At 31.4% G+C, this 6,514-nt stretch overlaps 1 pseudogene; it reads right to left on the bottom strand.

Moving 5' to 3' along the window:
• Nucleotides 1-1,380: 1,380 nt before the first annotated feature.
• On the bottom strand, nucleotides 1,381-2,247 carry LOC108562747 (annotated as a pseudogene).
• Nucleotides 2,248-6,514: the final 4,267 nt, after the last annotated feature.

Raw genomic sequence — 6,514 nt, 5'->3', positions numbered from 1 at the left:
TGCCTGAGCAAGCTCTTCACTTCTTCGTGTGTCCACTATCATTTTCTCTCTCCTAGACTCAGGTGAAATGTTGCCTCGCCGTACTTTCTGGAAATCCAGGGTCCTATTTCTGGAATTAGGCGTCTAGTCCAGTCTAGCCCTGGCAGTTTCCTTTTTCTCTGTCTCTCAATCTCTCTCAAGCTAGAAGATCGATTGGTGGCATGCCAGCAAATATTTTAACTTTTTCTCTGAAGATTTTCCTGCCCGAGCTGCAGATTCTTTATAGTCTATCATAAAATAACGGTTTTACCAAATCTTTTTTTCGAAGAAATTCAAAAAATTATTTGCATCAATTACTTAATTACAACTTAATTATTGTTGCATAAATTAATACAAAGAGATGGATTTATAAATGAATTATATTAAAATCTTATGGTCAATATACACTTAGGAACTGTAAGTTTTACAAGCTACAAAAGTTTAATAAGGCATTTTTCTTTGATAGATCAATAAATTAGTTTAAAATGTTATGATAGATTGTATAGAAGTTTGTTTTTTTTAAACTTCATTTATGTTTTTTATTCTTTAATGTATTTTCTATATATACAGATAAAAAAATTATGAAATCAAAATAAATGTATTATAAGAATAATATTTATTGCAACAAACATAATATAAATTTAACACAATAACAAAATAAATAAAACTAAATAAAATTACTGCAAAAGCTATTTTGCAATTCAGGTTTCGATGTCGTTTTCTCTAGTTCATAACGTTTGGTTCATGATCGTTTTCTATTGATGTTCTTGTAGATGATCCATTTCTTATTACATGGATAATGAGATATTATGAAATTAATGTAAATAAAATGATCTAAAAGTTTATTGTTTAAAAAAGAACAATAATATTTTCCAAAGATTATTTTCTAATATTAATGTATTGGACATAAATACAGATTTTAATGAGATGAGAATGAATGCACAATATTTTATTCTGTATTTTGTAAGTGTTAAAAGATATGAAACTAACTTTTACTTTATGAACAAATTCAATAAAATGAGGAGCAAATATAAATTCCGCAAGGATAGATAAGTGAATAAAGAATATAACAATGGGATGTTAATGCTCCCTGCACTTATATTCCAATGATGTTACAAAACTCCACATTTGCTAAAGAACTTAATCTTTAAGGCGTATGATAAACATCTCATTAATTGTTATATGAGAGTATTTACTAAAAATACTACTTTAAATAAAAAAAAACAATTGAACATTATTTTAGTATAGTTTAAATATATTTAATATAAAAATACAATCATAGACTTTTACAAAATAAATTATTTATATACAATATATTACAAAAATACAATTTCAAATACAATAGAATGCAATTTATAAGATTCATTTGCCAGTATTAAACCATTCGTGATTCATCAACTCATCGACTGTCGGTCGTAATTCAGGATCTAAAACGATTGTAGATTTGATAAAGTTAATGCATTCGACTGATATTGATTTAAATGATTCTTCATGGAATTCCACAATTCCCTTCAAGATGTTAATCTTCGTTTCTTCTTCAGTATCCTCAGTAAAAGGCATATATCCGGCAATAAGACAATACGTCAATACCCCGATTGACCAAATATCCGATTTCTTCGTGATCGGATCTTTTGTCAACACTTCTGGTGAAATATAATGTAAAGTACCATTTCCTGATGTAACTTCTTCACCCGGTTCCAAGCACAGGGAAAGACCAAAATCACAAAGTTTTATCTGTTTAAAACAGTTTGGTTTGGATAATAAAACGTTATCCAATTTTATGTCCATATGTACGATGTTCTGGGCATGCATTATGCGTAAACTTTCTAATACTTGGAAAATTATAGTTTTTGCATCAACCTCTGACACACTATCAACTTTTTCGATCAGGCTAAGAAGATCACCGCCTGCTAGTAAATCCAATACAAGTGTAATATGGCTGTTTGTTTCATACACCTCATGTAATTCGACAATATTTTTTGACCTACACTTTTTTAGAATAGCAATTTCGTGATGAATACGAGCTAGCCACTTACCTTCGGTTTTTTTCTTTTCAATGTATTTCGCGGCGTACGACTTACCAGTTTTTTTGTTCACTATTTTTCGCACAACTCCGTAAGAACCTTCTCCCAAAGTCGAACTTTGAGTATAGAAATCATTCAGCGACTTCTTTTTGATTTCTTTCTTGTGGCACTCGTCCAAAGTGAGTATACCTTTATATATTTTCATATTTGTGCTGCTTCAAAATTCGAATTATACTGACTGCAGATGATGCAGATAACTTTAAAAAATTCAGTTAGCTTCTTATAAAAAATAAACAACTGAAGTCTGAAGTGACTACTTATTCGCAACCTGTTTATATTCAAAAGTTACTGATGTTTTCAGGACTATAATTACCTTACAAATAAGTTGCTAGGATGTGAGATATGTAATCTTTCACTGTCTGGACTGAACTGATATGTAAAGACAGTTGTACCTTACAAATAAGTAGCTAGAATATGAGATGTGTAATCTTTCAATGTCTGGACTGAACTGATATGTAAAGACAGTTGCTCCTACTGCTCCTACTTGTGCAGGTCATTTTCAGAATTCCACTTACCCTTTTAATAATAAAATATTTCGCCTTGAAAGTACCTGAATATATGACATCCATAAAGTATGTAAATACTTAATGTTAGTGTTATTTCCATTTGTCCGTGGATTCGTGGTACTGAAAGATTTTCTTTAAGGTATCTCCACTTCTTCATCAGCATCTAGGTTCTGTGTTTTGACATGTCTTTGCAATGCAGATTGCCTGAGCAAGCTCTTTACTTCTTCGTGTGTCCACTATCATTTTCTCTCTCCTAGACTCAGGTGAAATGTTGCCTCGCCGTAATTTCTGGAAATCCAGGGTCCTATTTCTGGAATTAGGCGTCTAGTCCAGTCTAGCCCTAGCAGTTTCCTTTTTCTCTGTCTCTCACATCTCTCTCAAGCTAGAAGCTCGATTGGTGGCATGCCAGCAAATATTTTAACTTTTTCTCGGAAGATTTTCCTGACCGAGCTGCAGATTCTTTATAGTCTATCATAAAATAACGGTTTTACCAAATCTTTTTTTTTCGAAGAAATTCAAAATAATTATTTGCATCAATTACTTAATTATAACTCAATTATTATTGCATAAATTAAAACAAAAAGATAACGTATTTTTCTTGGATGATTAAATGAATTATAGTAAAATCTCATGGTCAATATCCACTTATGAGCTTTAAGTTTTACAAGTTACAAAAGATCAATAAATTAGGTTAAAATATTTTGATAGCATAGAGGTTTGTTTTTTTGAGATTTTTCAGATTTCTTACATTTACGGAAATAAAAAAATATTTCGAGAATATTCGTTTTTGAACTATTAAAAGTGCTCTAAACAAATAGCTGTGAAAATACAATAGATAAAAATCATTTTCAAGATTTTCTTTTAACGACAAATATTGTGTATTTTATAAGTGTTAAAAGATATTAAACTTTCTCATAAAATTAAACCTTACTTTCTTAAGAAATTCAAAAAAGTAAGGAGGAAATATAAATTATGCAAGGTTAGAAAAGTGAAGGGATGTTAATCTTGTTTGCACACTTATTCCATTGCAGTTCAAAACTTTTTTGCTAAACTCTACATTTGATAAAGAAGGCAGATAAAAAAAAATATTTACCTAGTTTAATATTAAAAACAGTTGAACATTATTTTAGTATAGTTTACGTATATTTAATATAAAAATTAGTATCTTAGTCTGTTACAAAAATAAATTATTTATACATAATATATTACAAAAACTACAAAATCAAATAGAATTATGCAATTTACAAAGTTAATTTGCCAGTAAAGAACCATTCATACTGTATCGTGCTATTTCAGAATTCCACTTAATAAAATATGTACAAGCATCTTAAGAATATTTCAACTTAAATACTTTCAAGTAAAAATAATGATTTACATCAATTACATAAAATTTAATTTTTGTACGATGGATAAATGAATTATCGTAAAATTTCACAATGAACAGAAGTTAAGCAACTTATATTTACTAAATGAATAAATGAGATAGAGTTAAATCTCGAGGTAAATGCCATCTTATTAACTTATTAGTAATAAATATCAGTTTTTGTTAATTAAACTCGCATGATTCGAAAGATTACTTTATAATTATCAGCTTTTGTATTTGCATGGAGGTACAAGTACCAGATTAATTGCTCTAATTAACAGTATTAACATGAAAACGGAATAAACAGTTTATGTAATGCTACAACTTCCATAATTTACCGGGATCGAGTTGCATGAGCGTCGTGCCAAAATCTAATTAATCTCAAATTAATAATGCGGTCTTAATGAATTCGTTAAACTTTTCTGATGGTCGCGAGGGACCGGGGGACGTCGGCGTCCTCATCGTCGTAGGCGGCGGCAGGTATTTAATTTAATGTGACGCAATTTCCGTCCCTCGCTCAACTCCGACCGAATCACATATATTCAGAAAATGTATTGCGAATTAAAACGCGATACCTTTAATTAATGTCCCGCCACGAGCGGAAGTTTCCGCCTAAAACCACCCTTCTTCTCTTCACCCTTCCTCCTTCCATCGCCCGGTTCTCGCCAATAATCCTTTTCGTCCTCGCAGTAATTAGCCCAATTTGCTGTACACCAAATTTCCGTGTTGCCTGAGGCTTAAGAGAGCACTTTCTTTACCAACCGCGATATTATGTAAAATACACAATTCCCCAAAAATAAATAGAACTTGCTGAATTACGGAATTGAATGAAATCGGAGAATTTTAAAACTCTGCATTTTATATCAGCTTTGCTTGTACAAACAACGACATTAATTGGAAACATCCAACTCAATCTAGTTATATATAAATAAAAAGTAAATTCGGTTAACGAACTTTTTTTTATTCAAATTTAAAAACAATTTTCGAACAGTAAATCAGTTTCCAAACAGAGAAATTGTCAATATTGTACGTAATATATACAGAACTCAATCAAATGAATTCAACAATACCTCGCATAGTGCTGCTTCAATTAGTACTGATTCACTATAGTACGATTTGTAAATTTCAACACAAACTAAAGTTTAAATGAGCAAAATGAAAATAAATTTGTTTTTTCCTTTATACAGTCAAGTCTCCTTTTGTGCTCTTTATTTTTATGCGATTTTAAAGTCCTCACTTAGTCCGGTTTCAGGATATTATCTGCACTATGCGAGTTATATGGTTAAAAGATATTCCATATAAAATGTATCTACAACATTTAATAATGAAATGCAGTTTTGTAATGAATATTAACTGGACAACTTCGATAAAATTAGTTACTCGGTGAAAGATTTTCTATAATTTCCATAAAAAAAGTTTAATTAATTTTACCGAGATCAAAGCTATCTCAAAATAAGTTAAATGTAAACAGGGCAGGACCGAGAGTTCTCTTGCTTGCACAGTCCACCATCAGATTGTATACTTATACTTCTAAAATATTTTATTATTCATGATGCGAACATATTCATCATAAGCGCTACGCAATATAAGTGACGATGACGAATATATACGACACAGCCACTTATGGGGTTAAAATTTTATATTTTTACTTCCTTTAATTTCTAAAGTTTGAAATAAGCATTCTTTTTGGGCATTGATTATGGATTATATCCATTTTACATTCATGAACAATTTGAGTTTTGGATAACCCTTTGAAACGATTTATGATCAACAATCCAGTTTCGACAATAATAACTTTCAAAACAACATTCTTGTAAAATTCTTATGTTTAATTTATAGGTAAGTATAACTTACTACTTTGCTTGATATAAATGTATGTAATACTTCATATTCATGAACGCTTCAATGATATCCCATTCGTTGATATATCTTTCATACAATATCTGTGAGCATCGGTTCTTTAAAATATTCTCCCCAACGATCCCACATCGCAAATTCCCTATTATAAATACACCCCAAACTTATTTTTTGATATGAATACATGTTTTTTCGATTTCCTCAATTCCTGATGCGTGTTTCTACAAAAAAAAAAAACGAAACGCATGTCTCTTCCTTCTTCGCCTTACTTCATATTACATAATACGAATTTAATGATCCACGCACACTTTTTACACCTTGTATTTTTCTTGTTTTTTTTTCTCGCGATTTCGCTCTGACTTCCGGCTAATAAAACTAATTTTCGATCGCGCCGCCTCCCCCGTAATTGCTTTCCATCCCGACCATTTTTTAATCCGCCTTCCCGAGGGGCGCAAACCCCACCGCCCTCATCCGTTGCTGCCGCCGTCGTCAAACTCGCTTCTCCCCTAAAAAGAATTCCCCGGGGTGCGAACCAACATCCCACAATTTTTCGTGCACGCAGCGACATACTGGATCTTCGTGATGTTGCGTAATAAATTAAATCCCCTTACGGCCGGTTATCGCCTTCGTACGGACATTCAATTAGAGGCGATAATATTAAATGCTGGAAGACGAATCGTTTTGAC

Source organism: Nicrophorus vespilloides, unplaced genomic scaffold, assembly GCF_001412225.1.
Source record: "Nicrophorus vespilloides isolate i.1.1-1 unplaced genomic scaffold, Nicve_v1.0, whole genome shotgun sequence".
Taxonomy (NCBI): Eukaryota; Metazoa; Arthropoda; class Insecta; order Coleoptera; family Silphidae; genus Nicrophorus; species Nicrophorus vespilloides.
Note: the sequence above shows the minus strand (reverse complement) of the source record. Positions and strands in the feature narration are given on the sequence as shown.